The sequence below is a fragment of the Silene latifolia genome, chromosome 11, assembly GCF_048544455.1.
Source record: "Silene latifolia isolate original U9 population chromosome 11, ASM4854445v1, whole genome shotgun sequence".
Taxonomy (NCBI): domain Eukaryota; kingdom Viridiplantae; phylum Streptophyta; class Magnoliopsida; order Caryophyllales; family Caryophyllaceae; genus Silene; species Silene latifolia.
Genome location: NC_133536.1, coordinates 91,779,264 through 91,803,699, shown reverse-complemented (window position 1 = coordinate 91,803,699; position 24,436 = coordinate 91,779,264).

Below are 24,436 nucleotides of genomic sequence, written 5' to 3'. Positions count from 1 at the left end.
TTGGAGCGGGAATGAAGCTATTTTGAGATGCGCATTGGAGTAAGGAAGTTAGGCGAGCCAAGAGAGTGCTTCAATTTGCTAGTTCCTGCTTGTAAGAGCCATATCTCGAGTTCTACAACAGATATTAAGGTGATTCTAGTTGGAGGTGGAAGCTTATCCTCTTAGCTTTCCAACGCCACCAACCACGCCCTATTTGTCCAAGTAACGAAGGAATGGCAGCCGTTTGAAGTTCAGTGCGCGTATAAGCGGGAATTACGCGCCGAGAAGTGCTCGATCGAGAACTATTTCTATTCGATCGAGAGTTTGATTTGCTCGATCGAGAGCTACTTCTTCTCGATCGAGTGATTAAAGGGAAAGAAGTCCTCGATCGAGAGGAATTGTTCTCGATCGAGAGGAATGCTAAGTAATATTACTCGATCGAGAGCCTTAAGTGCTCGATCGAGCAACAATCTTTGACGGGCTTGGGTTTTTAGCTTTATTTTCCGCAATTAGGTTAATAAATCCTATTTTCTTATAAATAGGAAAGGGAGGACGACATTTGACTCTCTCTCTTCTCTTCTTCTTTTCTCTCGACACTTAATACATATACACCTTACTTCTTGCTTATTTCCGGATCATTTATTTACAGTAATCTCTCTCCCTTCTTCTCTTTAATTACTTAATGTTTATTATTGTTCTTCTTTTATTTCTTGCTTCCCCTTTAATTATGCGTAGCTAAATCCCGTAGTATGTTAGGATTAGGGAAGCCGTGGTAGCGATGTTTTAATTGACTTATATAGACTAGTCTTGTGATAGGAATTGTATTAGGCAATTTAATTGTTATCCGGTCGAATGAATGCATGCAGGAGACCATAAATTTAGTTAACCCCGACCTGGATCGAAAGATTGGAAGGGAAGGCTTGCTTAATTACAATAGGGCATTGCAGTGAGGGCGAAAGTTAAGCCGTTTACGCTCTAGGGCGGTTTAAGGACCGAAAGGTGACGACCATAGCTCTTCTTATCAATAGTCTAATCGCCTTAGTATTCCCGATAGTATAAGATCCGATAGTCGCCACGGTGGACCGACCCCTAGCATACTCCCTTCTCTTCTTCATTAATTCTCTTATTCATTTCCCTTGCTTAATTCTCTAGTTTAGTTAACACAATCAAATTCAACACCCATTTGTGGCATCAGATGGATAGAATAGACAAATAGATAGTACACCGCCTCCCGTGTGGAGATCGACCCTACTTACCGACGTTAGTTGTACTTAGGTATTTTATTTTTGGTACGAAACGACAAAGATATCATAAGGCTCGCCACCATGGGGCGTATATGAGGAGGGCTCCCGGCCCGCGTCGTTGTAAGGCTCGCCACCATGGTGCGTATATGAGAGAGGGCTCGCCACCGCGATGTCGTTGTAAGGCTCGCTTGCCATGGGGCGTATATGAGGAGGGCTCGCCATCCGCGATGCGTTATGGCTCGCCACCATGGTGCGAATATGAGAAGGGCTCGCCATCCGCGATGCGTTGAAAGGCTCGCCAGCCATAGGGCGTATATGAGGAGGGCTCGCCATCCGCGATGCGTTGTAAGGCTCGCCACCATGGGCGTATATGAGGAGGGCTCGCTAGCCACGATGCGTAGTAAGGCTCGCCACCATGGGCGTATATAAGGAGGGCTCGCCCGGCCGCGCGATGCGTACTAAGGCTCGCCGACCATGGGCGTATATGAAGAGGGCTCGCCGGCGCGATGCGTTGTCGAGCTCGTCGGCCATGGGGCGTATATGAGGAGGGCTCGCCGGCCGCGATGTGTTGTAAGGCTCGCCGACCATAGGGCATATATGAGGAGGGCTCGCTAGCCGGGATGCGTTATAAGGCTCGCCACCAAGTGCGTATATGAGGAGGGCTCGCCGGACGCGACGCGTAGTAAGGCTTGCCGGCCATGGGGCGTACTTGAGGAGGGCTCGCCCGGCCGCGATGCGTAGTAAGGCTCGCCCGACCATATAGCATATATGAGGAGGGCTCGCCGGCCGCGATGCGTAGTAAGGCTCGCCGGCCATGGGCGTATATAAGGAGGGCTCGCCGGCCGCGTGCGTATTAAGGCTCGCCCGACCATGGGCGTATATGAGGAGGGCTCTCCGGCCCGCGATGCGTTGTAAAAGCTCGTCGGCCATGAGGCGTATATGAGGAGGGCTTACCGGCCGCGATGCATTGTAAGGCTCACCAGCCATGGGCGTATATGAGGAGGGCTCGCCAGCCGCGATGCGTTGTAAGGCTCGCCAACCATGGGGAGTATATGAGGAGGGCTCGCCAGCCACGATGCGTTGTAAGGCTCGCCAGCCATGGGGCGTATATGAGGAGGGCTCCCAACGCGATGCGTTGTAAGGCTCGCCTACCATGGTGCGTATGTGAGGAGGGCTCGCCAGCCGCGATGCATTGTAAGGCTCGCTTGCCATGGGGCGTATATGAGGAGGGCTCGCCATCCCCGATGCGTTGTAAGGCTCGCCAACCATGGTGCGAATATGAGAAGGGCTCGCCATCCGCGATGTGTTGAAAGCCTCGCCAGCCATGGGCGTATATGAGGAGGGCTCGCCAGCCGCGATGCGTTGTAAGGCTCGCCAACCATGGGCGTATATGAGGAGGGCTCGCCACCACGATGCGTAGTAAGGCTTGCCGGCCATGGGCGTACTTGAGGAGGGCTGCGCCGGCCGCGATGCGTAGTAAGGCTCGCCCGGCCATATGGCATATATGAGGAGGCTCGCCGGCCGCGATGCATTGTAAGGCTCGCCGGCCATGGTGCGTATATGAGGAGGGCTCGCTTACGCGCGTCGTTGTAAGGCTCGCCCGGCCATGGTGCGTATTTGAGGAGGGCTCGCCGGCGCGATGCGTAGTAAGGCTCGCCGGCCATGAGCGTATATGAGGAGGCTCGCCATCGCGTCGTTATAAGGTTTCCGACCATGGGCGTATATGAGAAGGGCTCGCCATCGATGCGTTGTAAGGCTCGCCGGCCATGAGGCGTATATGAGGAGGGCTCGCCGGCGCGATGCGTTATAAGGTTTCCCGGCCATGGGCGTATATGAGAAGGGCTCGCCAAGCGCGATGCGTTAATAAGGCTCGCCCGACCATGTGGCGTATATGAGGAGGGCTCGCCCGGCCGCGTGCGTTGTAAGGCTCGCCGGCCATGGGGCGTATATAAGGAGGCTCGCCCGGCGCGTGCGTACTAAGGCTTGCCGGCCGTGGGCGTATATGAGGAGGCTCGCCGACGCGCGATGCGTTGTAAGGCTGCCGGACCATGTGGCGTATATGAGGAGGGCTCGCCGGCCGCGATGCGTAGTAAGGCTCGCCAGCCATGGGGCGTATGTGAGAGGGCTCTCCGGCCGCGATGCGTTGTAAGGCTCGTCGGCCATGGGCGTATATGAGGAGGGCTTGCCGGCCGCGATGCATTGTAAGGCTCACCGGCCATGGGCGTATATGAGGAGGGCTCGCCGGCCGCGATGCGTTGTAAGGCTCGCGCCACCATGGGAGTATATGAGGAGGGCTCGCCCGGCCCGCGTGCGTTATGCTCGCCGGCCCACGATGCGTTGTAAGGCTCGCCGGCCATAGGCGTATATGAGGAGGGCTCGCCGCGATGCGTTGTAAGGCTCGCCCGACCATGGGCGTATATGAGGAGGCTCCCGGCCGCGATGCGTTGTAAGGCTCGCCAGCCATGGTGCGTATGTGAGGAGGGCTCGCCAGCCGCGATGCATTGTACGGCTCGCTTGCCATGGGGCGTATATGAGGAGGGCTCGCCATCCCCGATGTGTTGTAAGGCTCGCCAGCCATGGTGCGAATATGAGAAGGGCTCGCCATCCGCGATGCGTTGAAAGCCTCGCCGGCCATGGGCGTATATGAGGAGGGCTCGCCATCCGCGATACGTTATAAGGCTCGCCGGCCATGGGGCGTATATGAGGAGGCTCGCCGACCACGATGCGTAGTAAGGCTCGCCGGACCATGGGCGTATATAAGGAGGGGTCGCCCGGCCCGCGATGCGTACTAAGGCTCGCCGGCCATGGGGCGTATATGAGAGGGCTCGCCACCGCGATGCGTTGTAAGGCTCGTCGGCCATGGGCGTATATGAGGAGGCTCGCCGGCGCGATGTGTTGTAAGGCTCGCCACCATAGGGCATATATGAGGAGGGCTCGCTAGCGGGATGCGTTATAAGGCTCGCCCGGCCATGGTGCGTATATGAGGAGGGCTCGCCAGGCGCGACGCGTAGTAAGGCTCGCCCGACCATGGGCGTACTTGAGGAGGCTCGCCGGCGCGATGCGTAGTAAGGCTCGCCACCATATGGCATATATGAGGAGGGCTCGCCAACCATGGGCGTATATGAGGAGAGGTGGGCTCGCCGGCCGCGATGTGTTGTAAGGCTCGCGCCCGGTGGGCGTATATGAGAGGGCTCGCCGGCCATGGTGCGTATATGAGTTGGGCTCGCCGGCGTGATGCGTTGTAAGGCTCGCCGACCATGGGCGTATATGAGATGGGCTCGCCATCGCGTGCGTTGAAAGGCTCGCCCGGCCATAGGCGTATATGAGAGGGCTCGCCGGCCGCGATGCGTTGTAAGGCTCCCGGCCATGGGGCGTATATGAGGAGGGCTCGCCGGCGCGATGTGTTGTAAGGTTCACCGGCCATGGGGCGTATATGAGGACGGCTCGCTAGCGCGTGCGTTATAAGGCTCGCCGGCCGCGATCGTTGTAAGGCTCGCCCGGCCATAGTGCGTATATGAGAGGCTCGCTTGCGCGTGCGTTATGTAAGGCTCGCCGGCCATGGTGCGTATTTGAGGAGGGCTCGCCGGCGATGCGTTGTAAGGCTCGCCACCATGGCGTATATGAGGAGGGCTCGCCATCCGCGTCACGTTATAAGGTTTCCGGCCATGGGCGTATATGAAAGGCTCGCCCGGCCGCGTGCGTTGTAAGGCTCGCCGGCCATGGCGTATATGAGGAGGGCTCGCCGGCCGCAATGCGTTATAAGGTTTCAACCATGGGCGTATATGAGAAGGGCTCGCCAAACGCGATGCGTAGTAAGGCTCGCCGAATGGCGTATATGAGAGGGCTCGCCAGCCGCGTGCGTTAGTAAGGCTCGCCGACCATGGGCGTATATAAGGAGGGCTCGCCGGCCGCGTGCGTTGACTAAGGCTTGCCCGGCCATGGCGTATATGAGGAGGCTCGCCGGCCGCGTGCGTAGTAAGGCTAGCCACCCGTATGGCGTATATGAGGAGGCTCGCCGGCCGCGTGCGTAGTAAGGCTCGCCGGCCATGGGCGTATGTGAGGAGGGCTCTCCGGCCGCGTGCGTTATGTAAGGCTCGTCGGCCATGGCGTATATGAGGAGGGCTTGCCGGCCGCGATGCATTATAAGGCTCACCCGGCCATGGCGTATATGAGAGAGGCTCGCCGGCCGCGATGCGTTGTAAGGCTCGCCACCATGGGAGTATATGAGGAGGCTCACCCCCACGATGCGTTGTAAGGCTCGCCCGGCCACGATGCGTTGTAAGGCTACTTTGCCATAGGGCGTATATGAGGAGGGCTAGCCGACCATAGGGCGTTATAAGGCTCGCCACCATGGGCGTATATGAGGAGGGCTCCCGGCCGCGATGCGTTGTAAGGCTCGCCTACCATGGTGCGTATGTGAGGAGGGCTCGCCAGCCGCGATGCATTGTAAGGCTCGCTTGCCATGGGGCGTATATGAGGAGGGCTCGCCATCCCGTGCGTTGTAAGGCTCGCCAGCCATGGTGCGAATATGAGAAGGGCTCGCCATCCGCGATGCGTTGAAAGCCTCGCCGGCCATGGGCGTATATGAGGAGGGCTCGCCATCCGCGTGCGTTTAAGGCTCGCCACCATGGGCGTATATGAGGAGGGCTCGCCGACCACGATGCGTAGTAAGGCTCGCCCGGCCATGGCGTATATAAGGAGGGCTCGCCGGCCGTGATGCGTACTAAGGCTCCCCCGGCCATGGGCGTATATGAGGGAGGCTCGCCACCGCGATGCGTTGTAAGGCTCGTCGGCCATGGGCGTATATGAGAGGGCTCGCCGGCGCGATGTGTTGTAAGGCTCGCCGGCCATAGGGCATATATGAGGAGGGCTCGCTGGCGGGATGCGTTATAAGGCTCGCCGGCCATGGTGCGTATATGAGGAGGGCTCGCCCGGGCCGCGCGACGCGTAGTAAGGCTCGCCACCATGGGGGCGTACTTGAGGAGGGCTCGCCGGCGCGATGCGTAGTAAGGCTCCCGACCATATGGCATATATGAGGAGGGCTCGCCAACCATGGGCGTATATGAGGAGGAGACTGGCTCGGCTCGCCGGCGCGATGTGTTGTAAGGCTCGCCCGTGTGGCGTATATGAGGAGGGCTCGCCACCATGGTGCGTATATGAGGGCTCGCCGGCCGCGATGCGTTGTAAGGCTCGCCCGGCCATGGGGCGTATATGAGAAGGGCTCGCCATCCGCGTGCGTTGAAAAGGCTCGCCGGCCATGGGCGTATATGAGGAGGGCTTGCCCGGCCGCGTGCGTTATAAGCTCTCCGCCATGGGCGTATATGAGGAGGGCTCGCCGGCCGCGATGTGTTGTAAGGTTCACCGACCATGGGCGTATATGAGGCAGCTCGCTAGCCGCGATGCGTTATAAGGCTCGCCGGCCCGCGATGCATTATGTAAGGCGCCGCCAACCATGGTGCGTATATGAGGAGGGCTCGCTTGCCGCGGCGTTGTAAGGCTCGCCCGGCCATGGTGCGTATTTGAGGAGGGCTCGCCGGCCCGCGTGCGTAGTAAGGCTCGCCGGCCATGGCGTATATGAGGAGGGCTCGCCAGCCGCAATGCGTTGTAAGGTTTCCCAACCATGGGGCGTATATGAGAAGGGCTCGCCACCGCGATGCGTAGTAAGGCTCGCCACCCATGTGGCGTATATGAGAGGAGCTCGCCAGGCGCGATGCGTAAAGGCTCGCCGACCATGGGTTGTATATAAGGAGGGCTCGCCGGCCGCGAAATGTTGTAAGGCTCGCCAGCCATGGGGCGTATATGAGGAGGGCTCGCCGGCCGCGATGCGTAATAAGGCTAGCCACCATGTGGCGTATATGAGGAGGGCTCGCCAGCCGCGATGCGTTGTAAGGCTCGCCGGCCATGGGGCGTATATAAGGAGGGCTCGCCGGCCGCGATGCGTACTAAGGCTCGCCAGACCATGGGCGTATATGAGAGGGCTCTCCGGCCGCGATGCGTTGTAAGGCTCGTCGGCCATGGGGCGTATATGAGGCGGGCTTGCCCGGCGCGATGCGTTGTAAGGCTCGCCCGGCCATGGGCGTATATGAGGAGGGCTCGCCCGCCGCGATGCGTTGTAAGGCTCGCCAACCATGCGGAGTATATGAGGAGGGCTCGCCCGGCCACGATGCGTTGTAAGGCTCGCCGGCCACGATGCGTTGTAAGGCTCGCCACCATAGGGCGTATATGAGGAGGCTCGCCGGCGCGTGCGTTGTAAGGCTCGCCGGCCATGGGGCGTATATGAGGAGGGCTCCCGGCCGCGTGCGTTGTAAGGCTCGCCCCGGCCATGGTGCGTATATGAGGAGGGCTCGCCCGGCCGCGATGCGTTGTAAGGCTCGCTTGCCATGGGCGTATATGAGGAGGGCTCGCCATCCGCGATGCGTTGTAAGGCTCGCCGACCATGGTGCGAATATGAGTAGGGCTCGCCATCCACGATGCGTTGAAAGGCTCGCCCGGCCATGGGCGTATATGAGGAGGGCTCGCCATCGCGATGCGTTGTAAGGCTCGCCCGGCCATAGGGCGTATATGAGAGGGCTCGCCGGCCACGATGCGTAGTAAGGCTCGCCGGCCATGGGCGTATATAAGGAGGGTCGCCCGGCCGCGTGCGTACTAAGGCTCGCCAGCCATGGGGCGTATATGAGGAGGGCTCGCCGGCCGCGATGCGTTGTAAGGCTCGTCGGCCATGGCGTATATGAGGAGGCTCGCCGGCCGCGATGTGTTGTAAGGCTCGCCCGGCCATAGGGCATATATGAGGAGGGCTCGCTAGCGGGATGCGTTATAAGGCTCGCCGACCATGGTGCGTATATGAGGAGGGCTCGCCCAGGGACGCGACGCGTAGTAAGGCTCGCCCGGCCATGGGCGTACTTGAGGAGGGCTCGCCGGCCGCGATGCGTAGTAAGGCTCGCCGACCATATGGCATATATGAGGAGGGCTCGCCACCATGGGGCGTATATGAGGAGGCTGGGCTCGCCGGCCGCGATGTGTTGTAAGGCTCGCAACCGTGGGCGTATATGAGGAGGGCTCGCCGGCCATGGTGCGTATATGAGGAGGGCTCGCCCGGCCGCGTGCGTTGTAAGGCTCGCCGACCATGGGGCGTATATGAGAAGGGGCTCGCCATCGCGATGCGTTGAAAGGCTCGCCGGCCATGGGGTGTATATGAGGAGGGCTCGCCCATGCCGCGATGCGTTGTAAGGCTCTCCGGCCGTGGGCGTATATGAGAGGGCTCGCCGGCCGCGATGCGTTGTAAGGCTCGTCGGCCATGTGGCGTATATGAGAGGCTCGCCCGGCCGCGATGCGTAGTAAGGCTCGCCGGCCATGGGTTGTATATAAGGAGGGCTCGCCAGACCGCGTGCGTTAAGGCTCGCCAGCCATGGTGCGTATATGAGGAGGGCTCGCCATCCGCGATGCGTAATAAAACTGCTTGACCATGTGGCGTATATGAGGAGGGCTCGCCGGCCCGCGTGCGTAGTAAGGCTCGCCGGCCATGGGCGTATATAAGGAGGGCTCGCCGGCGCGATGCGTACTAAGGCTCGCCATGGGCGTATATGAGAGGCTCTCCAGCCGCGATCGTTGTAAGGCTCGTCGGCCATGGGCGTATATGAGGAGGGCTCGCCGGCCGCGATGCGTTGTAAGGCTCGCCGGCCATGGGCGTATATGAGGAGGGCTCCCAGCCGCGTCGTTGTAAGGCTCGCCAACCATGGTGCGTATATGAGGAGGGCTCGCCCGCGCGTGCGTTGTAAGGCTCGCTTGCCATGGGCGTATATGAGGAGGGCTCGCCATCCGCGATGCGTTGTAAGGCTCGCCCGGCCATGGTGCGAATATGAGAAGGGCTCGCCATCACGATGCGTTGAAAGGCTCGCCCGGCCATGGGCGTATATGAGGAGGGCTCGCCATCCGCGATGCGTTGTAAGGCTCGCCACCCATAGGCGTATATGAGGAGGGCTCGCCGGCCACGATGCGTAGTAAGGCTCGCCCGGCCATGGGCGTATATAAGGAGGGGTCGCCCGCGATGCGTACTAAGGCTCGCCAGCCATGGGGCGTATATGAGGAGGGCTCGCCAGCCGCGATGCGTTGTAAGGCTCGTCAGCCATGGGGCGTATATGAGGAGGGCTCGCCAGCCGCGATGTGTTGTAAGGCTCGCCAGCCATAGGGCATATATGAGGAGGGCTCGCTAGCCGGGATGCGTTATAAGGCTCGCCAGCCATGGTGCGTATATGAGGAGGGCTCGCCAGCCATGGGGCGTACTTGAGGAGGGCTCGCCAGACGCGATGCGTAGTAAGGCTCGCCAGCCATATGGCATATATGAGGAGGGCTCGCCAACCATGGGCGTATATGAGGAGAGGGCTGGGCTCGCCGGCGCGATGTGTGTGTTGTAAGGCTCGCCACCGGTGGGCGTATATGAGGAGGGCTCGCCAGCCATGGTGCGTATATGAGGAGGGCTCGCCAGCCGCGATGCGTTGTAAGGCTCGCCAGCCATGGGGCGTATATGAAAGGGCTCGCCATCCGCGTGCGTTGAAAGGCTCGCCAACCATGGTGCGTATATGAGGAGGGCTCGCCAGCCGCGTGCGTTGTAAGGCTCTCCGCCATGGGCGTATATGAGAGGGCTCGCCACCGCGATGTGTTATAAGGTTCACCGGCCATGGGGCGTATATGAGGACGGCTCGCTAGCGCGATGCGTTATAAGGCTCGTCGGCCGCGATGCATTGTAAGGCTCGCCGACCATGGTGCGTATATGAGGAGGGCTCGCTTGCCGCGGCGCGTTGTAAGGCTCGCCAGCCCGGCGGGTGCGTATTTGAGAAGGGCTCGCCGGCGCGATGCGTTAAGGCTCGCCAGCCATGGGCGAATATGAGGAGGGCTCGCCACCGCGCAATGCGTTGTAAGGTTTCCCGGCCATGGGCGTATATGAGAAGGGCTCGCCGGCCGCGTGCGTAATAAGGCTCGCCGACCATGAGGCGTATATGAGGAGGGCTCGCCCGGCCGCAATGCGTTATAAGGTTTCCCGCCATGGGCGTATATGAGAAGGGCTCGCCAAACGCGATGCGTAGTAAGGCTCGCCGACCATGTGGCGTATATGAGAGGGCTCGCCGGCCCGCGATGCGTAGTAAGGCTCGCCGGCCATGGGCGTATATAAGGAGGGCTCGCCGGCCGCGATGCGTACTAAGGCTTGCCGGCCATGGGCGTATATGAGGAGGGCTCGCCAGCGCGTGCGTAGTAAGGCTAGCCCCATGTGGCGTATATGAGGAGGGCTCGCCAGCCGCGATGCGTAGTAAGGCTCGCCGGCCATGGGCGTATATAAGGAGGGCTCGCCCGGCCCGCGATGCGTACTTAAGGCTCGCCGACCATGTGGCGTATATGAGAGGGCTCTCCGGCCCGCGTCGTTGTAAGGCTCGTCGGCCATGGGGCGTATATGAGAGGGCTTGCCGGCGCGATGCGTTGTAAGGCTCGCCGGCCATGGGGCGTATATGAGGAGGGCTTGCCAGCCGCGATGCGTTATAAGGCTCGCCACCATAGGGCGTATATGAGGAGGGCTCGCCACCGCGTCGTTGTAAGGCTCGCCAACCATGGGAGTATATGAGAGGGCTCCCAGCCACGTCGTTGTAAGGCTCGCCAGCCATGAGGCGTATATGAGGAGGGCTCGCCAGCCGCGATGCGTTGTAAGGCTCGCCGACCATGGGCGTATATGAGGAGGGCTTCCCGGCCGCGTCGTTGTAAGGCTCGCGCCCGACCATGGCGTATATGAGAGAGCTCGCCACCGCGATCGTTGTAAAGGCTCGCTTGCCATGGGGCGTATATGAGGAGGGCTCGCCATCCACGATGCGTTGTAAGGCTCGCCAACCATGGTGCGAATATGAGAAGGGCTCGCCATCCGCGATGCGTTGAAAGGCTCGCCAGCCATGGGGCGTATATGAGGAGGGCTCGCCATCCGCGATGCGTTGTAAGGCTCGCCAGCCATGGGGCGTATATGAGGAGGGCTCGCCAGCCACGATGCGTAGTAAGGCTCGCCCGGCCATGGGCGTATATAAGGAGGGCTCGCCGGCGAGATGCGTACTAAGGCTCGCCAGCCATGGGGCGTATATGAGGAGGGCTCGCCAGCCGCGATGCGTTGTAAGGCTCGTCAGCCATGGGGCGTATATGAGGAGGGCTCGCCAGCCGCGATGTGTTGTAAGGCTCGCCAGCCATAGGGCATATATGAGGAGGGCTCGCTAGCCGGGATGCGTTATAAGGCTCGCCAGCCATGGTGCGTATATGAGGAGGGCACGCCAGACGCGACGCGTAGTAAGGCTCGCCAGCCATGGGGCGTACTTGAGGAGGGCTCGCCAGCCGCGATGCGTAGTAAGGCTCGCCAGCCAAATGGCATATATGAGGAGGGCTCGACAGCCGCGATGCGTAGTAAGGCTCGCCAGCCATGGGGCGTATATAAGGAGGGCTCGCCAGCCGCGATGCGTACTAAGGCTCGCCGGCCCATGGGCGTATGTGAGGAGGGCTCTCCGGCGCGATGCGTTGTAAGGCTCGTCGGCCATGGGCGTATATGAGGAGGGCTTGCCCGGCCGCGATGCGTTGTAAGGCTCACCGGCCATGGGCGTATATGAGGAGGGCTCGCCCGGCCCGCGATGCGTTGTAAGGCTCGCCAACCATGGGCGGTTTATGAGGAGGGCTCGCCCGCCACGTCGTTGTAAGGCTCGCCGGCCACGATGCGTTGTAAGGCTCGCCAGCCATGGGGCGTATATGAGAAGGGCTCGCCATCCGCGATGCGTTGAAAGGCGCCCGGCCATGGGGCGTATATGAGGAGGGCTCGCCCGCGCGATGCGTTATAACGCTCTCCGGCCATGGGCGTATATGAGGAGGGCTCGCCGGCCGCGATGTGTTGTAAGGTTCACCATGGGCGTATATGAGGACGGCTCGCTAGCGCGATCGTTATAAGGCTCGCCGGCCGCGATGCATTATAGGCTCGCCGGCCATGGTGCGTATATGAGGAGGGCTCGCTTGCCGCGGCGCGTTGTAAGGCTCGCCAGCCATGGTGCGTATATGAGGAGGGCTCGCCGGCCGCGATGCGTAGTAAGGCTCGCCACCGTGGGCGTATATGAGAAGGGCTTGCCACCGCGATGCCTTGTAAGGCTCGCTAACCATGGGCGTATATGAGGAGGGCTCGCCGGCCATGGGGCGTATATGAGAGAGGGCTCGCCGGCGCGTGCGTAGTAAGGCTCACCAACCATGTGGAGTATATGAGGAGGGCTCGCTAGCGCGATGCGTTGTAAGGCTCGCCGGCCATGGGCGTATATGAGGAGGGCTCCCCGGCCCGCGTGCGTTGTAAGGCTCGCCAGGCGTGGGCGTATATGAGAGAGGGCTCCCCGGCCGCGTCGTTGTATGGCTCGCCGGCCAGTGCGTATATGAGGAGGGCTCGCCAGCCGCGATGCGTTGTAAGGCTCGCCAGCCATGGTGCGTATATGAGGAGGGCTCGCCAGCCGCGATGCGTAGTAAGGCTCGCCAGCCATGGGGCGTATATGAGGAGGGCTCGCCAGCCGCGATGCGTTGTAAGGCTTCCCAGCCATGGGGCGTATATGAGAAGGGCTCGCCAGCCGCGATGCCTTGTAAGGCTCGCCAGCCATGGGGCGTATATGAGGAGGGCTCCCCAACCGCGATGCGTTGTAAGGCTCGCCAGCCATGGGGCGTATATGAGGAGGGCTCCCCAGCCGCGATGCGTTGTAAGGCTCGCAAGCCATGGTGCGTATATGAGGAGGGCTCGCCAGCCGCGATGCGTTGTAAGGCTCGCCAGCCATGGGGCGTATATGAGGAGGGCTCGCCATCCGCGATGCGTAGTAAGGCTCGCCAGTCATGGGGAGTATATGAGGAGGGTTCGCCAGCCGCGATGCGTAGTAAGGTTCGCCAGCCATGGGGCGTATATGAGGAGGGCTCGCCAGCTGCGATGCGTTGTAAGGCTCGTAAGCGATGGTGCGTATATGAGGAGGGCTCGCTTGCCGCGGCGCGTTGTAAGGCTCGCCAGCCATGTGGCGTATACGAGGAGGGCTCGCCAGCCGCGATGCGTAGTTAGGCTCGCCAGTCATGGGGCATATATGAGGAGGACTCGCCAGCCGCGATGCGTAGTAAGGCTCGCCAGCCATGGGGCGTATATGAGGAGGTGTCTCCAGCCGCGATGCGTTGTAAGGCTCACCAGTCATGGGGCGTATATGAGGAGGTCTCGCCAGCCGCGATGCGTTGTAAGGCTCGCCAGCCATGGGGCGTATATGAGGAGGGATCGCAAGACGCGATGCGTAGTAAGGCTCGCCAACCATGGGGCGTATATGAGGAGGGCTCGCCAGCCGCGATGCGTTGTAAGGGTTGCCAACAATGGGGCGTATATGAGGAGGGCTCACCAGCCGCGATGCGTTGTAAGGCTCGCCAGCCATGGTGCGTATATGAGGAGGGCTCGCCGGCCGCGTGCGTTGTAAGGCTCGCCGCCTATGGCGTATATGAGGAGGGGCTCGCAAGACGCGATGCGTAGTAAGGCTCGCCAGCCATGGGGCGTATATGAGGAGGGCTCGCCGGCCGCGATGCGTTGTAAGGCTCGCCAGCCATGGGCGTATATGAGGAGGGCTCGCCATCCGCGATGCGTTGTAAGGCTCGCCGGCCATGGGCGTATATGAGGAGGGCTCGCCGGCCACGATGCGTAGTAAGGCTCGCCCGGCCATGGGGCGTATATAAGGAGGGCTCGCCCGGCCAGATGCGTACTAAGGCTCGCCCGGCCATGGGCGTATATGAGAGGGCTCGCCATCCGCGATGCGTAGTAAGGCTCGCCGATCATGGGGAGTATATGAGGAGGGTTCGCCGGCGCGATGCGTAGTAAGGTTCGCCGGCCATGGGCGTATATGAGAGGGCTCACCAGTGCGATCGTTGTAAGGCTCGTAGCGATGGTGCGTATATGAGGAGGGCTCGCTTGCGCGGCGCGTTGTAAGGCTCGCCGGCCATGTGGCGTATACGAGAGGGCTCGCCCGATCGCGTCGTAGTTAGGCTCGCCGATCATGGGCGTATATGAGGAGGGCTCGCCAGCCGCGATGCGTAGTAAGGCTCGCCAACCATGGGGCGTATATGAGGAGGTGTCTCCAGCCGCGATGCGTTGTAAGGCTCGTCAGTCATGGGGCGTATATGAGGAGGTCTCGCCAGCCGCGATGCGTTGTAAGGCTCGCCAGCCATGGGGCGTATATGAGGAGGGCTCGCCAGACGCGATGCGTAGTAAGGCTCGCCAGCCATGGGGCGTATATGAGGAGGGCTCGCCAGCCGCGATGCGTTGTAAGGGTTGCCAACAATGGGGCGTATATGAGGAGGGCTCGCCAGCCGCGATGCGTTGTAAGGCTCGCCAGCCATGGTGCGTATATGAGGAGGGCTCGCCAGCCGCGATGCGTTGTAAGGCTCACCAACCATGGGGAGTATATGAGGAGGGCTCGCCATCCGCGATGCGTTGTAAGGCTCGCCAGCCATGGGGCGTATATGAGGAGGGCTCCCCAACCGCGATGCGTTTGAAGGCTCGCCAGCCATGGGGCGTATATGAGGAGGGCTCCCCAGCCGCGATGCGTTGTAAGGCTCGCCAGCCATGGTGCGTATATGAGGAGGGCTCGCCAGCCGCGATGCGTTGTAAGGCTCGCCAGCCATGGGGCGTATATGAGGAGGGCTCGCCATCCGCGATGCGTAGTAAGGCTCGCCAGTCATGGGGAGTATATGAGGAGTGTTCGCCAGCCGCGATGCGTAGTAAGGCTCGCCAGCCATGGGGCGTATATGAGGAGGTCTCTCCAGCCGCGATGCGTTGTAAGGCTCGCCAGTCATGGGGCGTATATGAGGACGTCTCGCCAGCCGCTATGCGTTGTAAGGCTCGCCAGCCATGGGGCGTATATGAGGAGGGCTCACAAGACGCGATGCGTAGTAAGGCTCGCCAACCATGGGGCGTATATGAGGAGGGCTCGCCAGCCGCGATGCGTTGTAAGGGTTGCTAACAATAGGGCGTATATGAGGAGGGCTCGCCAGCCGCGATGCGTTGTAAGGCTCGCCAGCCATGGTGCGTATATGACTAGGGCTCGCCAGGCGCGATGCGTTGTAAGGCTCACCAACCATGGGGAGTATATGAGGAGGGCTCGCCAGCCGCGATGCGTTGTAAGGCTCGCCAGCCATGGGGCGTATATGAGGAGGGCTCCCCAGCCGCGATGCGTTGTAAGGCTCGCCACCATGGGGCGTATATGAGGAGGGGGTCCCCGGCGCGATGCGTTGTAAGGCTAGCCACCATGGTGCGTATATGAAGAGGGCTCGCCGGCCGCGATCGTTAGGCTCGCCGCCACCATGGGGGGCGTATATGAGGAGGGCTCGCCATCCGCGATGCGTTGTAAGGCTCGCCAGCCATGGTGCGTATATGAGAAGGGCTCGCCATCCGCGATGCGTTGAAAGGCTCACCAGCCATGGGGCGTATATAAGGAGGGCTCGCCAGCCGCGATGCGTTGTAAGGCTTCCCAGCCATGGGGCGTCTATGAGAAGGGCTCGCCAGCCGCGATGCCTTGTAAGGCTCGCCAACCATGGGGCGTATATAAGGAGGGCTCGCCAGCCATGGGGCGTATATGAGGAGGGTTGGCCAGCCGCGATGCGTTGTAAGGCTCGCCAGCCATGGGGCGTATATGAGAAGGGCTCGCCAGCCGCGATGCGTTGTAAGGCTCGTAAGCCATGGTGCGTATATGAGGAGGGCTCGCTTGCCACGGCGCGTTTTAAGGCTCGCCAGCCATGTGGCGTATATGAGGAGGGCTCGCCAGCAGCGATGCGTAATAAGGCTCGCCAGTCATGGGGCGTATATGAGGAGGGCTCGCCAGCCGCGATGCGTAGTAAGGCTCGCCGGCCATGGGCGTATATGAGGAGGGCTCTCCACCGCGATGCGTTGTAAGGCTCGCCGATCGGGGCGTATATGAGGAGGTCTCGCCGGCCGCGATGCGTTGTAAGGCACTCCAACCATGGGGCGTATATGAGGAGGGCTCGCCAGCCATGGGGCGTATATGAGGAGGGTTGGCCAGCCGCGATGCGTTGTAAGGCTCGCCAGCCATGGGGCGTATATGAGGAGGGCTCGCTAGCCGCGGCGCGTTGTAAGGCTCGCCAGCCATGGGGCGTATATGAGGAGGGCTCGCCGGCCGCGATGCGTAGTAAGGCTCCCCGATCATGGCGTATATGAGAGGGCTCCCAACCGCGATGCGTAGTAAGGCTCGCCGGCCATGGGCGTATATGAGGAGGGCTCTCCGGCCACGATGCGTTGTAAGGCTCGCCGATCATGGGGCGTATATGAGGAGGGCTCGCCAGCCGCGATGCGTTGTAAGGCTCGCCAGCCATGGGGCGTATATGAGGAGGGCTCGCCAGCCGCGATGCGTTGTAAGGCTCGCCAGCCATGGGGCGTATATGAGGAGGGCTCCCCAGCCGCGATGCGTTGTAAGGCTCGCCAGCCATGGGGCGTATATGAGGAGGGCTCCCCAGCCGCGATGCGTTGTAAGGCTAGCCAGCCATGGTGCGTATATGAGGAGGGCTCGCCAGCCATGGGGCGTATATGAGGAGGGCTCGCCATCCGCGATGCGTTGTAAGGCTCGCCAGCCATGGTGCGTATATGAGAAGGGCTCGCCATCCGCGATGCGTTGAAAGGCTAGCCAGCCATGGGGCGTATATAAGGAGGGCTCGCCAGCCGCGATGCGTTGTAAGGCTTCCCAGCCATGGGGCGTATATGAGGAGGGCTCGCCAGCCGCGATGCCTTGTAAGGCTCGCTAACCATGGGGCATATATAAGGAGGGCTCGCCAGCCATGGGGCGTATATGAGGAGGGTTGGCCAGCCGCGATGCGTTGTAAGGCTCGCCAGCCATGGGGCGTATATGAGGAGGGCTCGCCAGCCGCGATGCGTTGTAAGGCTCGTAAGCCATGGTGCGTATATGAGGAGGGCTCGCTTGCCACGGCGCGTTGTAAGGCTCGCCAGCCATGTGGCGTATATGAGGAGGGCTCGCCAGCAGCGATGCGTAGTAAGGCTCGCCAGTCATGGGGCGTATATGAGGAGGGCTCGCCAGCCGCGATGCGTAGTAAGGCTCGCCAGCCATGGGGCGTATATGAGGAGGGCTCTCCAGCCGCGATGCGTTGTAAGGCTCGCCAGTCATGGGGCGTATATGAGGAGGTCTCGCCAGCCGCGATGCGTTGTAAGGCTCTCCAACCATGGGGCGTATATGAGGAGCGCTCGCTAGCCATGGGGCGTATATGAGGAGGGTTGGCCAGCCGCGATGCGTTGTAAGGCTCGCCAGCCATGGGGCGTATATGAGGAGGGCTCGCTTGCCGCGGCGCGTTGTAAGGCTCGCCAGCCATGTGGCGTATATGAGGAGGGCTCGCCAGCCGCGATGCGTAGTAAGGCTCCCCGTCGCCAGGCGTAGATGAGGAGGGCTCCCGGCCACGATGCGTAGTAAGGCTCGCCGGCCATGGGCGTATATGAGAGGGCTCTCCGGCCACGATGCGTTGTAAGGCTCGCCGATCATGGGGCGTATATGAGGAGGTCTCGCCAGCCGCGATGCGTTGTAAGGCTCGCCAGCCATGGGGCGTATATGAGGAGGGCTCGCCATCCGCGATGCGTAGTAAGGCTCGCCAGTCATGGGGAGTATATGAGGAGGGTTCGCCAGCCGCGATGCGTAGTAAGGCTTGCCAGCCATGGGGCGTATATGAGGAGTTCTCTCCAGCCGCGATGCGTTGTAAGGCTCGCCAGTCATGGGGCGTATATGAGGAGGTCTCGCCAGCCGCGATGCGTTGTAAGGCTCGCCAGCCATGGGGCGTATATGAGGAGGGCTCTCCAGCCGCGATGCGTTGTAAGGCCGCCAGTCATGGGGCGTATATGAGGAGGTCTCGCCAGCCGCGATACGTTGTAAGGCTCTCCAGCCATGGGGCGTATATGAGGAGGGTTGGCCAGCCGCGATGCGTTGTAAGGCTCGCCAGCAATGGGACGTATATGAGGAGGGCTCGCTTGCCGCGGCGCGTTGTAAGGCTCGCCAGCCATGTGGCGTATATGAGGAGGGCTCGCCAGCCGCGATGCGTAGTAAGGCTTCCCAGTCATGAGGCGTATATGAGGAGGGCACCCCAGCCGCGATGCGTAGTAAGGCTCGCCAGCCATGGGGCGTATATAAGGAGGGCTCCCCAACCGCGATGCGTTGTAAGGCTCGCTAGCCATGGGGCGTATATGAGGAGGGCTCCCCAGCCGCGATGCGTTGTAAGGCTCGCAAGCCATGGTGCGTATATGAGGAGGGCTCGCCGGCCGCGTGCGTTGTAAGGCTCGCCCGGCCATGGGGCGTATATGAGGCGTCTCTCCAGCCGCGTGCGTTGTAAGGCTCGCCGATCATGGGCGTATATGAGGACGTCTCGCCGGCCGCTATGCGTTGTAAGGCTCGCCACCATGGGCGTATATGAGGAGGGCTCGCAAGACGCGATGCGTAGTAAGGCTCGCCAACCATGGGGCGTATATGAGGAGGGCTCGCCAGCCGCGATGCGTTGTAAGGGTTGCCAACAATGGGGCGTATATGAGGAGGGCTCGCCAGCCACGATGCGTTGTAAGGCTCGCCAGCCATGGGGCGTATATGAGGAGGGCTCCCCAGCCGCGATGCGTTGTAAGGCTCGCCAGCCATGGGGCGTATATGAGGAGGGCTCCCCAGCCGCGATGCGTTGTAAGGCTAGCCAGCCATGGTGCGTATATGAGGAGGGCTCACCAGCCGCGATGCGTTGTAAGGCTCGCTAGCCATGGGGCGTATATGAGGAGGGCTCGCCATCCGCGATCCGTTGTAAGGCTCGCCAGCCATGGTGCGTATATGAGAAGGGCTCGCCATCCGCGATGCATTGAAAGGCTCGCCAGCCATGGGGCGTATATTAGGAGGGCTCACCAGCCGCGATGCGTTGTAAGGCTCCCAGCCATGGGGCGTATATGAGAAGGGCTCGCCAGCCGCGATCCCTTGTAAGGCTCGCCAACTATGGGGCGTATATAAGGAGGGCTCGCCAGCCATGGGGCATATATGAGGAGGGTTGGCCAGCCGCGATGCGTTGTAAGGCTCGCCAGCCATGGGGCGTATATGAGGAGGGCTCGCCAGCCGCGATGCGTTGTAAGGCTCGTAAGCCATGGTGCGTATATGAGGAGGGCTCGCTTGCCACGGCGCGTTGTAAGGCTCGCCAGCCATGTGGCGTATATGAGGAGGGCTCGCCAGCAGCGATGCGTAGTAAGGCTCGCCAGTCATGGGGCGTATATGAGGAGGGCTCGCCAGCCGCGATGCAAAGTAAGGCTCGCCAGCCATGGGGCGTATATGAGGAGGGCTCTCCAGCCGCGATGCATTGTAAGGCTCGCCAGTCATGGGGCGTATATGAGGAGGTCTCGCCAGCCGTGATGCGTTGTAAGGCTCTCCAACCATGGGGCGTATGTGAGGAGGGCTCGCCAGCCATGGGGCATATATGAGGAGGGTTGGCCAGCCGCGATGCGTTGTAAGGCTCGCCAGCCATGGGGCGTATATGAGGAGGGCTCGCTTGCCGCGGCGCGTTGTAAAGCTCGCCAGCCATGTGGCGTATATGAGGAGGGCTCGCCAGCCGCGATGCGTAGTAAGGCTCGCCAGCCATGGGGCGTATATGAGGAGGGCTCTCCAGCCACGATGCGTTGTAAGGCTCGCCAGTCATGGGGCGTATATGAGGAGGTCTCGCCAGCCGCGATGTGTTGTAAGGCTCGCCAGCCATGGGCCGTATATGAGGAGGGCTCGCAAGCCACGATGCGTAGTAAGGCTCGCCAACCATGGGGCGTATATGAGGAGGGCTCGCCAGCCGCGATGCGTTGTAAGGGTTGCCAACAATGGGCTGTATATGAGGAGGGCTCGCCAGCCGCGATGCATTGTAAGGCTCGCCAGCCATGGTGCGTATACGAGGAGGGCTCGCCAGCCGCGATGCGTTGTAAGGCTCGCCAACCATGGGGAGTATAAGAGGAGGGCTCGCCAGCCACGATGCGTTGTAAGGCTCGCCAGCCATGGGGCGTATATGAGGAGGGCTCGCCAGCCGCGATGCGTTGTAAGGCTCGCCAGCCATGGGGCGTATATGAGGAGGGCTCCCCCGCCGCGATGCGTTATAAGGCTCGCCAGCCATGGTGCGTATATGAGGAGGGCTCACCAGCCGCGATGCATTGTAAGGCTCGCCAGCCGCGATGCGTTGTAAGGCTCGCCAGCCATGGGGCGTATATGAGGAGAGCTCGCCATTCGCGATGCGTTGTAAGGCTCGCCATCCATGGTGCGTATATGAGAAGGGCTCGCCATCCGTGATGCGTTGAAAGGCTCGCCAGCCATGGTGCGTATATGAGGAGGGCTCGCCAGCCGCGATGCGTTGTAAGGCTCGCCAGCCATGGGGCATATATAAGGAGGGCTCGCCAGCCGCGATGCGTTGTAAGGCTCACCAACCATGGGGCGTATATGAGGAGGGCTCGCCAGCCGCGATGTGTTATAAGGCTCGCCAGCCATGGGGCGTATATGAGGAGGGCTCTCTAGCCGCGATGAGTTATAAGGCTCGCCAGCCATGGTGCGTATATGAGGAGGGCTCGCCAGACGCGACGTGATACCCGTCGTTGTGAGTACCAAAAATAAGATTTATAATTTCCTATTAAGACTAACCTAGGCTAGTGGTAACAAGGTCGAACCACAAGGAGGCAGATGTAAATCCTAGTTGATTTATATTCAGTCTAAGGTAACAATTGTGGGGGTTGAGTTGAGATGGTCTATAGCTAAGAACAAATAAAGATAATAAACTAAAAGGACGGTTTAAACAGATAAAGAAGGGGTACTCGGATGTTTGGTTTCTTAAAGCTTCGGCGACAGCATACTAAACAGGTCTAAATCGAACACAAGTGAGGCGGGAAACAAGAGGTCCTCTCGGTCCACTCTTAACAAACAGCATCTTTCGATCTCGCTATAGGTCCCTAATATCACTAATACTGACTCTCGTCCTGAAAAGTGACTAACGGTCTAAACTATACCTATCTTTCGATCTTAGCACAGTTTAGTCAATTTAATTGGTGGTCAAATAACTTTCCCTATCTTTCAATCTAATGGGTAGGTCATAAAATAAGCATCTAACTGGTCGCATGCATTCGATTCGTTAAATACAACATTAAATTCAATTAAAACGAAGGGTAACCTCACGAGGTCAGTCGATCGACCGAGAATGTCAGTCGATCGACTAACATGCGAATCAGGCCGTGTTCAATACTTTGCCGCCTATGCTAAAACTCGCCTACATCCTAGCACAAACTATTTAGCTACTCATGCTAAGGGTGAAAACAATAATAAGACTAATAGAGTAAACAGAGGAATTCATGCTTAGAACAGTAAAACAAACAATTAACATAAACGATAAAATTGGTTGCGGGAATCTACTTAGCAATTCTATACTATTGATGAAATAAAGATGAACTAAAAATAGGGCAGAAGAATACCAAGTTGCAGAGGAAAGATTAGTTATTAAGAACCGAAAATCCAATGCTCAACAATCCCAAACCCTAACTAACTATCAAGAACCGTATGCGAAAACTTAATGTAAAAATTACTGAATGAAACTTGATTAAAAACTCGATGATAACTGAATGTTTCTAGGTTACGTTATATAAAAAGTTCACGTAACAATTATTCCAAAACCTAAACTTAACGGGCTTCAAGTTCCTCGGTCTTTTAATTCTCGTCTGGAATAGCAGTGTGGTCGATCGACTGATGTGAGGGGTCGATCGACTACTTGGCAGTGAACAGTAGCTTCTGGAACCCGAGGGTTGGTCGATCGACTGAGGGTGGTGGTCGATCGACCACTTGAGCTGCTACTTGACTTCTTAAAACTCGTGGACTTGTCTTTTTGGCCTTAAATTGCGCACCAAGCTCGTTCCTTAAGCAAATACTTCTCGTCACATTCAATGCAGGATACTCGGGGACGGATTTAGCTTGATTTCCGCTGGATTCTTCACATTTCTGCAATAATGTACAAAAATACGGAAGTAGACGAAAATAGGGAGAAATGCAGCATAAACTACATAAATGAGCTCTGAAATGCGTGTAAAATGGGATGTAAAACATCATATAAAAGACACGCATCAAACTTCCCCAAACCGAACCCTTGCTTGTCCTCAAGCAAGAACTAGACTCGATCTAATGACCTAATGGAACGAGTTCAATCTCAGAGCGAAATGCAAACTGTTAAGCCTAAACCAATTTAATGCACAACCAACAATCAACTAGCAAATGAATCATGCAAACGAGTTATGAAGCCGTCAACAACCGCTGAACCGTCAACTGTAGAGACTTATCAAATTGGACTCTCACGGGTCGCTCAAATCACTCAATAAGTACAGGTGAATAAATGTAAGATAGAAAGAATTAATTTTGTAGTGACTCTCACCTAACTACGACCTATGAAGACATGTCTGCAATATAATATGAAAATGATCTCAATGACCGTACATATGCATTCCAACCAAACAGATGACCAATAACACATGCCGAGGTATATATGGGATATGTGAGGTATGGGTAAGAAGAGGCGAAGCATTTTATGGTAAAGTGGAGGTACAGGTGATCAAGCTAGTACCAAAATGGAACCAAATGGCAACATCCAACTTCTTGCTCATAATCAACAGAAACGGTGCTATAGCAAGCACAAAACTCACAATCTCCAAAATACTAAATCAATAAACTCCCCATAGGATATGAATGAATCATGGGAGCAAAAATCGCCAAATAATAAAGACTGAATCATGCGAATTGATTTTTCCTTTTTCTTTCTTTCGAACTCCAGTCGATCGACTATAAATGGCAGTTGATCGACTGCTTCTACAGTACGGAACTCTCTTTTTCTTTTTCGAAAAATCTCTTTTTCATCTTTTCTTTTCCTTTTTCTATTTCTTTCTTTCCTTTATTTCATCTTCCCAATAACGTCTCAACAGAGCATATGCCACCAAAAATGAGTAACAACCCCAAGAACACAGACTACTAGCTTGACAAAGGACAGGCTAAATGTAGGATGTAGTAAATGGGACAAAAAGGGATATTTTTGGCAGTGTGGAGTTTATGGGTAAAACGAGAAAATGGAAACCTCTACCACATGTGTCAACTAACCACAGACCGAACGCATACAGGTATTAAGCAGATCAAGTTCATATTTATGCAAATTAAGGAAACATGTCTCATAAGGAGTACTACTCACATTCCTAGATAAACCGGTCATGAATGTTACCAGTTATAGGCTCTAATTCTCAGAATATATGATGTAGTTTGCCAATTTTCAAAGTCAAGTCTCAAGTTCAGCAAATAATTTAACGAAAACTCGTAGATATGCAAATACGATTCTACTAATGGCATGTCAATCAAGCAAGGCTTACGCAAAACAGATGCAAATGCTATTTCATCCTTGAAATACTACTGTTCCGACTCGACCTATATGCTAAAATAAACGTGCATTGTATTGAAATTTTTGAAATTTTTATCAAAAATTTTTTTTTGAATTTGTTTTGAAAAATAAGAATGAAATAAACAATGCAAAACAGAATGTAAACGTGAATGCAAGCAACTGATATGCGACGCAAAACCCTTCCCCAAACCAAATCGCACAATGTCCCCATTGTGCGAAATCATGTAATGATGAAAAGAGAAATGGGAATTGCGAGAAAATAAAACATGAAGTAAAAGTCGGGAACTCACAAGACTTTAAGCGCAGCGAAGGAAACCTCCCCAAACCAGCGTGAGCTAGGAGGTCTCAGTAGCCAGCAGTGCTACTAATAAGTACCTGAAAGACAGAAGATACCACGCATAAGACTGAGAAAAACAATTTTGAAGCGGTAAATATATGCACAATTGGGAAAATAGAAGAAATAAGGAAATGGACGGAAAATAAAGTGGAGTAGAAAACTCCCTTAAGTCCGTAAATCGACCAAACACAGCAGGGGAGAGGTCGTGAACAAGTACAGCAGTGTCTTCGGTCGATCGACCAAAAGGGGCAGTCGATCGACCAGATGAACAGGAACAGAAGCTCCTGGAAAGCGCAATTCAGTCGATCGACCTAGATGGCCAGTCGATCGACTGAAAGTACTGCTGTACTCTTTATTTCTTCGTATTTGCTCAATAACTTGAGCAAATGAGGTCTAAAAACCTGCA